The sequence below is a fragment of the Lagenorhynchus albirostris genome, chromosome 15, assembly GCF_949774975.1.
Source record: "Lagenorhynchus albirostris chromosome 15, mLagAlb1.1, whole genome shotgun sequence".
Classification (NCBI taxonomy): Eukaryota; Metazoa; Chordata; class Mammalia; order Artiodactyla; family Delphinidae; genus Lagenorhynchus; species Lagenorhynchus albirostris.
In genome coordinates, this window is record NC_083109.1 from 74,848,822 (window position 1) to 74,861,822 (window position 13,001).

Here is a 13,001-nt window from a genome sequence, read left to right on the forward strand (position 1 = left end):
GCTGGTGACTGTGGCTTCTTCAAAAGAAGGAGTGTCGTCTTCGAAAGGCAAGGATAAGGTGGCTTTAGTGGAGGAAGAGATTTGTCCTGCCCCACACGCCTTTAATCCGCTCTGGCGGAATTGGCTCCCGTAGTGGGCATGTCTGAAACAGGGGCTCACATCTCAAGACTTTCAGCTAAGACCCTAGAGAAGTGATTACTAAGCCCACAGCCGTGTAGACTGCTAATGGCCTTGGCACGCTGCACAGATCGCAGGACGTGCACGGAACCCGGATGTGCACAGAAGTCTCGCAGAGGCTCCTCTGGCTGATCTCTAAATTGAGTCCCCTGAAACACATCGTGCTCGTACAGAAGCTCCGAATAATGGGATAGCTATCATTTCTGTTTCCTGACCCAGCAACGGGGCTTGTGTTTTGCATTTGGTTCTGTGCGTATTTACTTTCAGAAATGAATCAACAATTCAACACTCTTTGCTTCCTATTGGTGTCTCACCAGCCGTAGCAACACTTTCTCTCATTTTGATGAGTAATTTTCTTTTCCTAGGGAAGCAAGTGGGAGCAGGTGTGTTAGGTGATCTGCAGTGGCTACCCCAGCAAGCTGTGAACAGGAAGAACAGGAAGGCCACCACTCTAAAGAGACATAAGGAACTCACGTGGGTCGCTTCGGGGTTTATGTAGCAACTGTGTGTTGATTTATTTCCATGAGGGAAATATTCTCTCCACTGCCAACTAAGGCACACGAGGCTCAAAGGCCAAGCCTAGAGCACCAGCATGCAATAGATCAGGATCCCTTTTACATGCCAGAGTTTGTATCCTGCTGTGTTCTTAGGTACCCAGCTTGCGGCAGTGATGAGTTGACTGGCCAGGGAAAAGACTAAGCATGGGAAAGATGTAGGTGGGATGGGCACATTCCAGGCCCCAGGGAGCCCATCTACCTCAGGCCCAGTCTCCTCTGAAATGCAGAAGTTATCATGTTTTCCCCTCCACACTTTCTGTTCAACTAGTTTTACCAGATACATATAAAGAGTTAGAATTTTTAAATAATCTGTATTTTTTTAAAATTCAGTAATGTGTTTGTTTTTGCCTATAAATGATTTGACTTCATAGCACATAAAATAAATGGGAAATCTCGGCATCATTCTCATGTTAGAAGCTGCTATCCAAAAATCTCTTTTGGTACCCGCAGTTTTTTCCCCTTCCTCTGTCATTTGGGGAAGTTGAAAGCTGCAAAGCTGTTTATCTCCCCTAAATTAGCCATGTGACAACTCTGAGCTATTAATAACTACTCCCCACAACATTAATGTTTATGTCCGAGAGGGGTCGAGCGGTAAGCACCACGGAGGGAGAGTGGCCAAGATAAATGCGAGCGACACAGCAGAAAGGCAGCCGAGTCAGCACAGACCGAGCGGGGAGAGGAGCTCAGATGTGACCGTCATACACCCCAGCCTCCGCCAGCTTGTGGGTACAAGAGGGGTCACCGATGCCCTCCTCCTGCGGGCCACGGCACTGAACCCGCCCCTCCCCCCCCCCCCAGCTTGGCTGTAAGCGGAGTCCTCACGGCTGGTAGTAGCCGCCACATGCTCCTGGCGCTGTTGGCGCTGCTGCCGCTGCCCTTGACCGTGCCCCTTCCTACCTCTGCTGACCACTGCCCAGGAGCTAGCTTGTCAGGGCCACGGCCACTCAGGACCTGGGGAGCATCGTCACTCTGTCCCAAGTCTTGAGCACGGTACTGGCTTTTGCTTGATTTTCCCACCACACAGCAAATGTCCGTATTTCTCAGCTGGGTATTTGGGGTCTAAGCGGAATCTTCAGTTGCTGCAAACCCTTGCATTTCTTTGCACCTTCCCAGAGGCTTTTTCTTTATGTCACTGTAGCAGGACCTGAGTGTGAAGCCCTACGACATCCTTGTGAGTGACCAGAGCTAAGATTAAATATGTAGAGAGAGAGGAACACATCCCCTCTGGCCTTGACCCACATCCTGGCACCCTCGCTACCTAAATCACTTAATGTCTCATTGTCTCAGCTTCCCCACCTATGAAATGTGAATTACAGGGAGTTCCCTGGTGGTCCAGTGGTTAGGACTCGGCGCTTTCACTGCTGGGGCCCGGGTTCGATCTCTGAAGTTAAGATCCCGCAAGGCACGCAGCATGACCAAAAAAAATGTGAATTACAATCTATATGTCTTCAAAAGATTGTTGTGGCATTAAGTGAAGGGACTCTATGGTCCTTGGTGAGCCATGAAAGTTGGTTATTATAACAACAATGACAATGATGCGTGACTTCGAGTTTTCTGGAAAAATGGAAATCTTTCCAAAATGTCTGGATTTGAGGATATCCCTGCAGAAGGAGAAGCAAGAAAAGATTCAACTCCAGGGAGAGCATCTCTCTAAGGAGAAGCAGGACCTCCTAACAAAGACTGAGTAACCCAAGATGCCCCCAGGGGCTCCCATGTCCCTGTTAGGCAAGACGTAGCCCCCGGAATCGTCTCCTCAGCCTTCTGAGATGCTCGGGATAAAGACATGAACAGTGGCCTTCTGGGTTGAAATAGAAAATACTTGAAATGTCAGACTGGGCTGATCAGAGAAGCAGTGATGGAAACACATGCTGTTTCCTTAATGGCCGATGGTTTGTAAAGGATAGCATCCGCATACACCGATCATAAAACATCATGCAACCGCAGGAGCGGCATTCAATTTGCAAGGCCAGAGTGTCCACTTAGACAGTGGAGGGCTCGCTTTAGCAGTTAATAAAATCCTAATGGCCAAGAGTTCCTTAATTTCCTTCAGTAGTTGAGACACTTTCTCTCTGAGGAAATCTGCAAAGCCATTTAAATCCACCCCCTCATTTCCATTCCTAGTGATAATTGTCCTTCTTTCTGGCTGCCTAGCTTCTGAGCCCTCTTGATATAGCCCACCTTCAACTGGGAAGCTGAAAGTCCAAGACGCTCACTTTCCCAACCTCCCTTGAAGCTTGGCATGGACCCACCACCTGGTTCAGCAGACCACATGCCCCTGCCTGGACTCCAAGTCGGAAGTTAGAAATGTCAAGAAGCAGGGGATGCCTGGGGTCATTTTGCAGCTGGTGTAGCAGCTGCATTTTGAATCCTGATTCCTGAGTCATAGGGTCACTTCTCATGCAGTCCCCGGTGGAGGGGTAGGAAAAGAATCTCACAGTGGCAGCCCTGTCTCCATGGAGCCATGCTGCAGTGCAACCTTGAACATCATTCCTGTTTACATGCCCCCTGGGTGTGGTTCTCAGGCCTTACTGGGCTTCTGGGAGTCCTCACTGTATCATTGATGCTCCTCTTCTTGTTGGCATATACTTCTTTCTCTTCACCTGGCTAACTCCTGCTCACTCTTTTTATGTTTTATTTTTTTAACATCTTTATTGGAGTACAATTGCTTTACAATGGTGTGTTAGTTTCTGCTGTGTAACAAAGTGAATCAGCTATACATATACATATATCCCCATATCCCCTCCCGCTTGCACCTCCCTCCCACCCTCCCTATCCCACCCCTCTAGGTGGTCACAAAATACCGAGCTGGTCTCCCTGTGCTATGCGGCTGCTTCCCACTAGCTAGCTATGTTACATTTGGTAGTGTATATATGTCCATGCCACTCTCTCTCTTTGTCCCAACTTACCCTTCTCCCTCCCCGTGTCCTCAAGTCCATTCTCTAAGTCTGCGTCTTTATTCCTGTCCTGCCCCTAGGTTCTTCAGAACCTGTTTTTTTTTTCCAGATTCCATATATATGTGTTAGCATACGGTATTTGTTTTTCTCTTTCTGACTTACTTCACTCTGTATGACAGACTCTAGGTCCATCCACCTCACTGCCAATAACAATTGCATTTCTTTGTATGGCTGAGTAATATTCCAATGTATATATGTGCCACATCATCTTTCTCCATTCATCTGTCAAAGGACACTTAGGTTGCTTCCATGTCCTGGCTATTGTAAATAGAGCTGCAATGAACATTGTGGTACATGACTCTTTGAATTATGGTTTTCTCAGGGTATATGCCCAGTAGTGGGATTGCTGGGTCATATGGTAGTTCTATTTTTATTTTTTTAAGGACCCTCCATGCTCTTCACCATAGTGGCTGTATTAATTTACATTCCGACCAATAGTGCAAAAGGGTTCCCTTTTCTCCACACCCTCTCCAGCAATTACTGTTTGTAGAATTTTTGATGATGGCCATTCTGACCACTGTGAGGTGATACCTCATTGTAGTTTTGATTTGCATTTCATGTGTTTGTTGGCAATCTGTATATCTTCTTTGGAGAAATGTCTATTTAGGTCTTCTGCCCATTTTTGGATTGGGTTGTTTGTTTTTTTGATATTGAGCTGCATGAGCTGCTTGTATATTTTAGAGATTAATCCTTTGTCAGTTGCTTCATTTGCAAATATTTTCTCCCATTCTGAAGGTTGTCTTTTGGTCTTGTTTATGGTTTCCTTTCCTGTGCAAAAGCTTTTAAGTTTCATTAGGTCCCATTTGTTTTTTTTTGTTTTTATTTCCATTTCTCCAGGAGGTGGGTCAAAAAGGACCTTGCTGTGATTTATGTCACAGAGTGTTCTGCCTATGTTTTCCTCTAAGAGTTTTATGGTGTCTGGCTTTCCATTTAGGTCTTTAATCCATTTTGAGTTTATTTTTCTGTATGGTGTTAGGGAGTGTTCTAATTCCATTCTTTTACATGTAGCTGTCCAGTTTTCCCAGCACCACTTGTTGAAGAGGCTGTCCTTTCTCTATTGTATCTTCTTGCCTCCTTTATCAAAGATAAGGTGACCATATGTGTGTGGGTTTATCTCTGGGCTTTCTACCCTGTTCCATTGATCTATATTTCTGTTTTTGTGCCAGTACCATACTGTCTTGATTACTGTAGCTTTGTGGTATAGTCTGAATTCAGGGAGCCTGATTCCTCTAGCTCCATTTTTCTTTCTCAAGATTGCTTTGCCTATTCAGGGTCTTTTGTGTTTCCATACAAATTGTGAAAATTTTTGTTCTAGTTCTGTGAAAAATGCCATTGATAGTTTGATAGGAATTGCATTGAATTTGTAGATTGCTTTGGGTAGTATAGTCGTTTTCACAGTGTTGATTCTTTCATTCCAAGAACATGGTATATCTCTCCATCTGTTGGTATCATCTTTAATTACTTTCATCAGTGTCTTATACTTTTCTGCATACAGGCCTTTTGTCTACTTAGGTAGGTTTATTCCTAGGTATTTTATTCTTTTTGTTGCAGTGGTAAATGGGGAGGTTTTCTTAATTTATCTTTCACATTTTTCATCATTAGTGTTTAGGAATGCAAGAGATTTCTGTGCCTTAATTTTGTATCCTGCCACTTTACCAAATTCATTGATTAGCTCTAGTAGTTTTGGTAGCATCTTTAGGATTCTCTATGTATAGTATCATGTCATCTGCAAACAGTGACAATTTTACTTCTGCTTTTCTGATTTGGAATCAAGTCCAGGAAGCGCAGAGAGTCCCATACAGGATAAATCCAAGGAGAAATATGCCAAGACACATATTAACCACACTATCAAAAATTAAATACAAAGAAAAAATATTAAAAGCAGCAAGGGAAAAGGAACAAATAATGTACAAGGGAATCCTCATAAGGTTAACAGATGATCTTTCAGCAGAAACTCTGCAAGACAGAAGGGAGTGGCAGGACATATTTAAAGTGATGAAAGGGAAAAACCTACAATCAAGATTACCCAGCGTGCTTGCTTCGGCAGCACATATACTAAAATTGGAACAATACAGAGAAGATTAGCATGATCCCTGCGCAACGATGACGTGCAAATTGTGAAGCGTTCCAAATTTCTTTTTAAAGCAGAAACTAACATACCATTGTAAAGCAATTATACTCCAATAAAGATGTTAAAAAAAAAAAAGATTACCCAGAAAGGATCTCATTCAGATTGGACGGAGAAATTGAAACCTTTACAGACGAGCAAAAGCTAAGAGAATTCAGCACCAGCAAACCAGCTTTACAACAGGTGCTAAAGGAACTTCTCTAGGTAGGTAACACAAGAGAAGGAAAAGACCTACAATAACAAACCCAAAACAGTTAAGTAAATGGTAATAGGAACATACATATCTATAATTACCTTAAATGTAAATGGATCAAATGCTCCAACCAAAAGACTTAGACTGGCTGAATGGGTACAGAAACAAGACCCATATATATGCTGTCTACAAGAGACCCACTTCACACCTAGGGACACATGCAGACTGGAAGTGAGGGGATGGAAAAAGATATTCCATACAAATGGAAATCAAAAGAAACCTGGAGTAGCAATTCTCTTATCAGACAAAATAGACTTTAAAATAAAGACTATTACAAGAGACAAAGAAGGACACTGCATAATGATCAAGGGATCAATTCAAGAAGAAGATATAACAATTGTAAATATTTATGCACCCAACATAGGAGCACCTCAATACATAAGGCAAAGACTGACAGCTATAAAAGGGGAAATCAACAGTAACACAGTAATGGTAGGGGACTTTAACACCCCACTTTCACCAATGGAGAGATCAATCAAAATGAAAATAAATCAGGAAACACAAGCTTTAAATGACACATTAAACAAGATGGACTTAATTGATATTTATAGGACATTCCATCCAAAAACAACAGAATACATTTTCTTCTGAAGTGCTCATGGAACATTCTCCAGGATAGATTATATCTTGGGTCACAAATCAAGCCTTGGTAAATTTAAGAAAATTGAAATTGTATCAGGTATCTTTCCCAACAACAACACTATGAGACTAGATATCAGTTACAGGAAAAAAAACTGTAAAAAATACAAACACATGGAGGCTAAACAATATGCTACTAAATGACCAAGAGATCACTGAGGACATCAAAAAATACCTAGAAAAAAATGACAATGAAAACACAACAGCCCAAAACCTATGGGATGCAGCAAAAGCAGTTCTAAGAGGGAAGTTTATAGCAATACAATCCTACCTCAAGAAACAAGAAAAATTTCAAATAACAACCTAACCTTACACCTATAGCAATTAGAGAAAGAAGAACAAAAAACCCCCAAAATTAGCAGAAGGAAAGAAATCATAAACATCAGATAAGAAATAAATGATAAAGGAATGAAGGAAACAGTAGCAAAGATAAATAAAACTAAAAGCTGGTTCTTTGAGAAGATAAACAAAATTGATTAACCATTAGCCAGACTCATCAAAAAAAAAGGGAAAAGACTCAAATCAACAGAGTTAGAAATGCAAAAGGAGAAGTAACAACTGACACTGCAGAAATACAAAGGATCATGAGAGATTACTACAAGCAACTACATGCCAATAAAATGGACAACCTGGAAGAAATGGACAAATTCTTAGAAAAGCACAACCTTCTGAGACTGAATCAGGAAGAAATAAAAAATATGAAGAGACCAATCACAAGCACTGAAATCGAAACTGTGATTAAAAATCTTCCAACAAACAAAAGCCCAGGACCAGATGGCTTCACAGGTGAATTCTATCAAACATTTAGAGAAGAGCTAACACCTATCCTTCTCAAAGTCTTCCAAAATATAGCAGAGGGAGGAACACTCCCAAGCTCATTCTGTGTGGCCACCATCACCCTGATACCAAAACCAGAGAAAGATGTTACAAAAAAAGAAAACTATAGGCCAGTATCACTGATGAATATAGATGCAAAAATCCTCAAGAAAATACTAGCAAAGAGAATCCAGCATCACATTAAAAGGATCATACACCACGATCAAGTGGGGTTTATTCCAGGAATGCAAGGATTCTTCAATATACACAAATCAATCAATGTGATGCACCATATTAACAAACTGAAGAATAAAAAACCATATGATCATCTCAATAAATGCAGAAAAAGCTTTCAGCAAAATTCAACACCTATTTATGGTAAAACCTGTCCAGAAAGTAGGCATGGAGGGAACTTTCCTCAACATAATAAAGGCCATATATGACAAACCCACAGCCAACGTTGTTCTTAATGGTGAAAATCTGAAACCATTTCCACTAAGATCAGGAACAAGACAAGGTTGCCCACTCTCACCACTGTTATTCAACATAGTTTTGGAAGGTTTAGCCACAGCAATCAGAGATGAAAAAGAAATAAAAAGAATGCTCATTGTTTTTAGACTCGGCTCAAGCATCACCTCCTCCAAGGAAGCCTTCCTTCAGACATCTCTCCTTCCATCAGACTATTTAGAAAACTTGACATCAGGGGCTATGTCTAATTGATTCTTTTATCACAAGTACCTAGAATAGGTAGATAGTCAATACATACATCTATATTATTTTCCTACAGCCGCTGTAACACATTACTACAAATTTGGTAGCTTAGAATGATACAGATTTCTCTCACCAGTTCTGGAGGCCAGAAGTCTGAAATCAATTTCACTGAGCCAAAATCAAGATGTTGGCAGGGCTGCACTCTCCCTGCAGTCTCTAAGGAAGAATTCGTTCCTTCCTTCTTATTATGTTGGTGGGGGCTGGTGTTCCTTGGCTTGTGGCTGCATCACTCCAATCTTTACCTCTGTGATCACATTCCCTTCTCCTCTTCTGTCATCTCCCTCTTCCTCCCTCTTATAAGGACACTTGTGCTTGCATTTAGGGACCACCGTGTAATCCAGGGTAATCTCCCCATCTCAAGATCCTTAATTTAATGACATCTGAAAAGGCTTTGCTATGTAAGGTAAAATCCACAGATTCTAGGTATTAGCACATGGACCTGTTGGGGGCCATTATTCAGCCTACCTACCTCGTAGGTCACATACTGCATAAATTTCTGTGAAGTAAAGCACTGGCTCCCCTTCCTATGATACTGTCCTTAAAGTTACTCCCTAGGAGTTGTGTTCTCTGTCACTTCTGTATGAAAGTACTTTGGTCCTTAACAAACTGTACCTCCTTGAGCTAAATCCACCTTGAGCAACCTGCTTCGTGTGCAGATCCACCTGGTGGCCAGAAGTCCTCATGAAGTTCATTCAAGCTGTTATGATGGCCCTCTTCCCAGTCCTACTGCTGAATATATGACCTTGAACAAAACTGTTAGATAAGCAGAATCGCTCTGCCCTGATGTCAGGAGACCAGGTGTCCAGCCTCTTCATCTTGTGGGACCAGGGATGAGAATTCCCCCTCTCTGGGCTTCAGTTTCCCAATTCATACAAACCCTTCCCAATTCAGCCATGCTCGTTCCCCACATCTTCACAACTTTCTCCCTCTTGTCACAAAAGAACACACACTATGTGATTCCACTTACAGGGCTCAGTTACAGGCAACGCTAGATTATATTGTTTAGGTGGTGAAACTATAAAGCAACTTAGGAAATGATTATCAGAGAAGCTAGAATAACGGTTCTGTGTGGTGAGGGGACAGAGGATTTGGGGGGCCGGCAATTTTCTGTTTCTTGACCTACATGGTAGTTACCTGGGCATTTGCTTCATAATTCTTTGCCAATTTGCTTTATTTACTTCTGTTTAATTTTTAATTTTGGAAATTTTCAAACATTCTCCAAAGTAGAGACAATAGTATGATAAACCCCAGCTTCAACGATTGTCTGCTTTTTTGTGTCACGTATGCATGCCTCCCAATTTGGGGGAGCATTAGGCACTTTAAAGCCAATTCCAGGCGTTACATCACTTGACCCACAAATGCCTCAGTGTGTACAGGTACATCTTATGCATGTTTTATACTTGTATAATATATGTATTATACCAACATACATATATGTAATATATTAAATAAATTTGATCACAGTAAAAGTACAAAGGAGGTAATGGAGCTAGCTTGGAAGGCAGAAATCCTATGCAGGGAAAGGGCTGTGTGTGTGTGTGCACATGCACATGTGTGTGGAGGCCACGTGTCCACAGCAGGATGTCTGCTTCGGGGTGGAGGAGTAGCTATTCCATTGGCTTAGCCGGGGGGTCATAGTCATGGCTCCCAGCGATGGACCTGGGCATTTATTACTATTTTTGTTTGTTTGTTTTGACCGCACCACGTGGCATGCGGAACTTCCCTAAACAGGGATTGAACCCATACCCCCTGCATTGGAAGCTGCATTGGTTAAGGAGTCTTAACCACTGGACCACCAGGGAAGTCAAGAGCTGGGCATTTAAATGAGCACAGTGACCTCTGGGAACCCTGAAGAGCTGTAAGCCTTGGGATCGCAAGGGATCTTGGTGGGCTGGATAAATCACGCATGAGCTCCAAGTCCGTCTTCATTTCTGTCTGCCCAGCACCCAGCAGAGCTGCCCAGAGTAAGACCTCAATAATTGTTAAATGAATAGATGACTGTGGAAGAGGATGGCTCTGAAGAACCCCGCAGTTTGGAGGAGGCTCAGAGAGTTTCTCATGGTGTTAAGCACACTGCCTTGCTCTTGGAGAGAGGAGGGATGTGGTGAGCTCCTTCGTGGAAGGGGGGCAACCCCACGCTGCCGGTGGGAAGGAGGCTGTTGGTTATCAACAGAAGTGGGTGGGGACATAGAGGCAAACATCTGTGCCCCTAACATGAGCCCTAATCTGTCCTATTGTTGGAGAAATCTGGAATCCGGTCTAGAGCTGGTATAAGTGGTTAAGGTCCAAGTCCTGTAAAGTAGAGGTAGGAATGGGGATCTGCAGAGACTTCTCAGACTCTGGTCTGCAGTCTAAGTCTAGGTATTGCCAGGCCCCCTTTACACATCTCTTGAGCTCCTGGGCACACCATAAGAGGCTGATGGAAGAGGTCCACATAGGATCTCACAAGTTCCTTTGGTCAAAACTTGCCCATTCTCCAAGTTTACTCAAGTCTTCCTCTTCCGGAAATTCCTAGTTCACAGCAAGCCTTCATCCTCTCCTCCAACTCACAGCGTTTGCCCTGGCTGTTCCCTCTGCTAGGAATGTTTTTCCCTCCGTTTCTCATGTGGTTTCCTGCCTCACGATCTTTAAGTTCCTGTTTGCATATCTCCTCATTAGAGAGATCTTCCATGAGCATCCTATGTAAACCAGATAGCAACCCCACCTCTACCCTGGTCCTTCCGTCTCCTGTACTCTGCTTCTGTTTCTTCCTAACCCATATTGTCTGTCTCCCTACCACTTAGAGCTCCCAGAATATAAGCTCTATGGAGGCAGGGAGTTTGTCTGTTCTCTTCGGACTTGTGTTTCCAGGGCCTAGAGCAGTACTTGGCATGTAGTGGGGGCTCACTTCCTATTTGTTGAATGACTGATGTCTGGTCTGTGCAGCTCACTTAACATTTTGTTATCTTTCACATCTTGTCTTCCCAGCTGGACTCCTTGAGGGCATGGATGAAGTCTGTTCTTGTTTCAATCACCTCTTATTCATCCCATTGGTGAGGGAGGGATTCCTGCCCTAGGGCTAGGGAGATGGCCAAACACACAACACTGGGCAGATGAGATCAACAGCTGTTTCTCAATCACATGTACTCATAGCCTGGGTGGAAGAGGACATTGCACACCATACAAGGCCACACGGGGCTGCACTGGGCAGCTGAATGAACAAGGAGGGGCTGTGCAAGGCAGGCTTTGTAGTTTCAAGAGGGTGGGGTGAACCCTGGTTCCCACAGGAAGATGTGATTGGCTTGTTTGAATAATTCCATGAGCTGGAGGGAACGGAGACCCACTACTCAGGAAAAGCAGGAACTGTGCCCGGTCAGTTTGATAAGGAGCGTGGTTCGGCTGGCATATCTTATCCACAGGAGCAGTGTGGAGGGGAACTTGCAATTAGACCACTGGAGGCCCTTCTGCTTTTCCCAGTTGTTGAGGAAGCACAGAATATTGGGCCTCATACCACAGTTTCTCTCCAGTGTATGTGCTTGGACAGCATTCAGTGGCCAGTCTTGGGCATCCTGGTGTGTCTCTCTGCTGAGCCCAACTTTGCCGTTCGCTCCTGGTTTGTCCTGGCATCTCAGCCCTGTTATGGTCCAACCAGTTGCAGGCCACTGACTCCTCCTCCTGGAGCCTGGCTCAGCTTATCCGTATCCCTGGGCCTTCTTCCTACCTCCTCGCGGCCCAGTCTTCTGGGTGGGGTGCTCCCTTCTTTTCTCTGATGACTTGTGTTTTCTCTCCGTGTCTGTGGCTGGCCCTGCGTGCATCTCTCTCCTTCTCGCCTGCCAGCTGGCGGTGTGACAGCTCCCAGCGTCCTCCCAGAAGGATTGCACTCCTCTTGTGAGCAGCTTCAGGGGGCATGTTTCTGTGCAGCCCGTGGAGAGAGTCCACCTGAAGCTTGAAAGCCGAGGAGCCCAGCGGCATTTCCTGGGTGGATCACTGCGTCTGCGTCTGCGCATGTGTGTCGGCGTAATTGTTTTGACATCCTCGGGAGTCAGACCCTGGAGGCCTTTGGTTCTAACCAGTGAAGGCATTGCTGTGTGGCAGCCATGGAAATGCACCTGCAGAGCTCCTTCTGGGCCCCAGCTGGTGCACCCCAAGATAGACGTTTGCTACCTTTACACCGAGGCTGTGCTTCCCAGCCATCTGAGCGCTCCGGGGACACTCAGGCAGGCCCGCTCCTGGGAAACTTGGCGCCCTGGCTGGGCCTCGTCAGAGCACCGTGCACAGCCCCAGACCTTCCTTCCTTTTCTCTCTCCTTCATGGGGTCAGACTTGCATTACTGTCTCATGCCTTCCCCAGCCTGTGCCTGCTTCCCTCCTATCTTCCCTCGTGGGCTTTTCGCATAATCTGCCTAATTCCTGTCTTGGTGTCTGCTTGCTGGAGGACCCCGAACGATGAGGCTACTGTGGTGTGAAAGTCTTAAACAGTCCCAAGGTCCCCATGGCACGTGGCACCCCAGGAGTTGACTTTGCTCTTTGGGCTCTGAAGGAGGGGTGTCTATCACAGTCATTCAAAGCAGGGCTTTAGATATCACTTATAATACACATGAGTTTATTTACAAAACAGAAACAGACTCACCGACATAGAAAACAAACTTATGGTTACCTAAAGGGAAAAGGAGAGGGGGAGGGATAAATTAGGAGTATGGGATTAACACATACACACTATTATATATA

General features: G+C 44.3%; 1 non-coding gene across 1 annotated transcript; it reads left to right on the forward strand.

Annotated features, from left to right (window-relative positions):
* The first annotated feature begins 5,719 nt into the window (after positions 1 to 5,719).
* LOC132506584 (U6 spliceosomal RNA) lies at positions 5,720 to 5,825 on the forward strand. Its single transcript, XR_009535903.1, has one exon. It is a non-coding gene; the product is annotated as a U6 spliceosomal RNA (small nuclear RNA).
* The last annotated feature ends 7,176 nt before the right edge of the window (positions 5,826 to 13,001 follow it).